The sequence below is a fragment of the Osmia lignaria genome, unplaced genomic scaffold, assembly GCF_051020975.1.
Source record: "Osmia lignaria lignaria isolate PbOS001 unplaced genomic scaffold, iyOsmLign1 scaffold0006, whole genome shotgun sequence".
In the NCBI taxonomy this organism is placed as follows: domain Eukaryota; kingdom Metazoa; phylum Arthropoda; class Insecta; order Hymenoptera; family Megachilidae; genus Osmia; species Osmia lignaria.
Window position 1 is genome coordinate 122,501 of NW_027478163.1, and position 2,500 is coordinate 125,000.

The following is a 2,500-nucleotide window of genomic DNA, read 5'->3' on the forward strand; positions in this document are numbered from 1 at the left end:
TACAGATGACCCGCCGTCTGATCTTTGCTAAATGATCTGGCATCACCGGAGTTTTTTTGGTCCGTGTTGCGTTCGCTCTATTCGAAATGAAACTCGCGGAGGCGAAGAATTGTTAAAAGTTTACGAAGCGTCTAGGAGTGGTTAAAACTGAGAGAGTTGAAACTACGATGTATTAGAACGAGCAACCGTCGAAACTTTGTTTTCGCGACGTTCTTTTCGTCGCTCTCGTCCCCACGCTCCTACGCTTTGGTTGTTTCTTTGCCATCCGTGTTGCGATAAAAAGATTTCTCCATTGTCCAAAAAGGACGGATCGAGATTCCTCTTTCGAGAGGGAGAGAGAGGTACTTGCGGGTAACCTGGAATCTACGAAACACGCACCGTGGTAAGATTCGTGCGTCCGCCTGATCGATGTGTGTTGTTTACGGACCGGCTGAGAAGCGACGATAGCGAGTCTTTGAAAAACTATGTGTCCATTAGTTAGACCGATCGTCGCCGGCCGTGTGTCTGTTCGAATCTCGCAACCCACGATTCAGCGACAGGACGCGCGCTCGCATTCCTTGTGTGCGTTCGTACTTTTCAAGGTTTTTAAATGTACTTTACGCCCGACCGTCGAGAGGAGCGTGCCACTGGGCGTTTCTCCGACGGTTTCCGTCCTTGGACGCGATCGTGTCGTCAACGATCGAACAAACAAACAAACAAATACGTTGGCGACGCCCGAATTCGCTCTCCCGCACGCGCCGGGTGGGAGAGTGATGTGGGTATCGAATGTGATGCGTGTTAATAATGAAAATAACACTCTAAAGATCTAAAGAGTTTGAAATACAAAATTTTACGATTACCCTGAACGGTGGATCACTTGGCTCGTGGGTCGATGAAGAACGCAGCTAATTGCGCGTCAACGTGTGAACTGCAGGACACATGAACATCGACATTTCGAACGCACATTGCGGTCCACGGATACAATTCCTGGACCACGCCTGGCTGAGGGTCGTTTTCTTAACAAAAGACTGCTTGCGTTTGCTTCTCGAAAAAAGAGTAATTCATTTCTTTCTAAACATCTCGCCGTCGTTCAACGAAAGTAGAACGTTTCGGAGCGGGATTATCGAACGAAATTGAAAGAATGAATGAACGATAAACAAAGAAAGAGTCGCAACGTACGAGCGATAGTTGGGCAGTTCGTCGGCGTTTGTCGTGGAAACGATGTGACGAAAATCGCAACCGATACACTAAATGCAGGCCGTTAAAGGAGAAAAACAAATTTCGAAATATCTCTTCGAACTAGCGCAAGTGCGTCACGGCGCGCGAGTCGTTCGTTAAAATTTATAAACGACCGCCCGTGAAAGCACCGAGTTCTCGGAAGATAATCTATAAAGATTCTCCATCCTGCTGGAAGTTATCGGATCGGCGCGATTGTTCACTTGTAGAAATCCACGCTCCCGACGTTGCCAGAAACGATATTTACGAAAGGTGTGTCAAAAATAAACGAAAGAAGCTCTCCTATAAATTTAGAAAAAGCAAACGAGTGAAATGTTTGAGATGATAATTTGCTGAAATGCAAGCTCGAATAGCCCCAGGGTTTCGAATGATTCCCCGCGCTTTATACATCTCTCTGTTTACAAACGGTGTATAAATGAAAGATCGCTTCAGATGGGTCGTCGCTGTTTGACGCGCGATGCTGTTCCTTTTTTTTTGTCTGTCTGTGCGTTTAGCTTCGCTAAACAAGTTAAATGGTTAAAAAGCGTCGAAAAAGCGAATACACACGCGACAAGACAAATCTAACGAGTAAAGGAACGCTCCGCTCCAAGATAAAAATGGTTGTTTACAATCAATACAGCGTTTCGGTACCCCTGATCGTAGTCTGAAACTGTGTAACAAAAGAGAGGAAAGCGAATGGTGAAGGAACTTCGAAGCCTCCGTGGCGTGGCTAGAACTTGTGATAAAAGTATGTTTGCAGCAATTATGCATGCTCCCGTTAAAACAGCATTTCAATGTCTCGCATGGCTTAAAGCTCTAGGAGGCTTCAACATTTAGAATACATACGGACTACTTCGTTTGTTAAAGATAAGCGAAGACCGCGCGACCATCGCTCGGTCGTCCAGTCCTCGAAAGTTTTGTTGCGTTCCAAAGAAGAGACAAATGGGGTTTACCCTTGCGCTAAGGGGAGAAGAAGAGAAAAGCAGTTGTTAAATCTAAGAGGTGTGTGGAGTACATCGCGTGTTGGTTAAAATTGTTAAATGAAGTATACGCGAAATGTTCTCTCGCTCTTGCTTTTCCTCTTGCTTCCGTGGCGCTCGAAAAGAAGGGATGATAAATAAAGAAACCTATTCGAAATCTCTTGTGGAACAAAAAATAATACGGACGGACGTTAAAATTGAACCGAGACGAAATGGATCGTCTTGCGAGTTGTCTTCGCTTTGAAATTGTTAAAAATTGATAAAAGCAATACGACGAAGCTGCAGTCCGCAAAATGTTTGAAGCAAAAAGGAAATAACACGAAAAT

General features: G+C 45.0%; 1 non-coding gene across 1 annotated transcript; it reads left to right on the plus strand.

The window, feature by feature from the left end:
* Positions 1-836: 836 nt before the first annotated feature.
* On the plus strand, positions 837-991 carry LOC143306322 (5.8S ribosomal RNA). The gene has a single exon (XR_013063746.1). It is a non-coding gene; the product is annotated as a 5.8S ribosomal RNA (ribosomal RNA).
* The last annotated feature ends 1,509 nt before the right edge of the window (positions 992-2,500 follow it).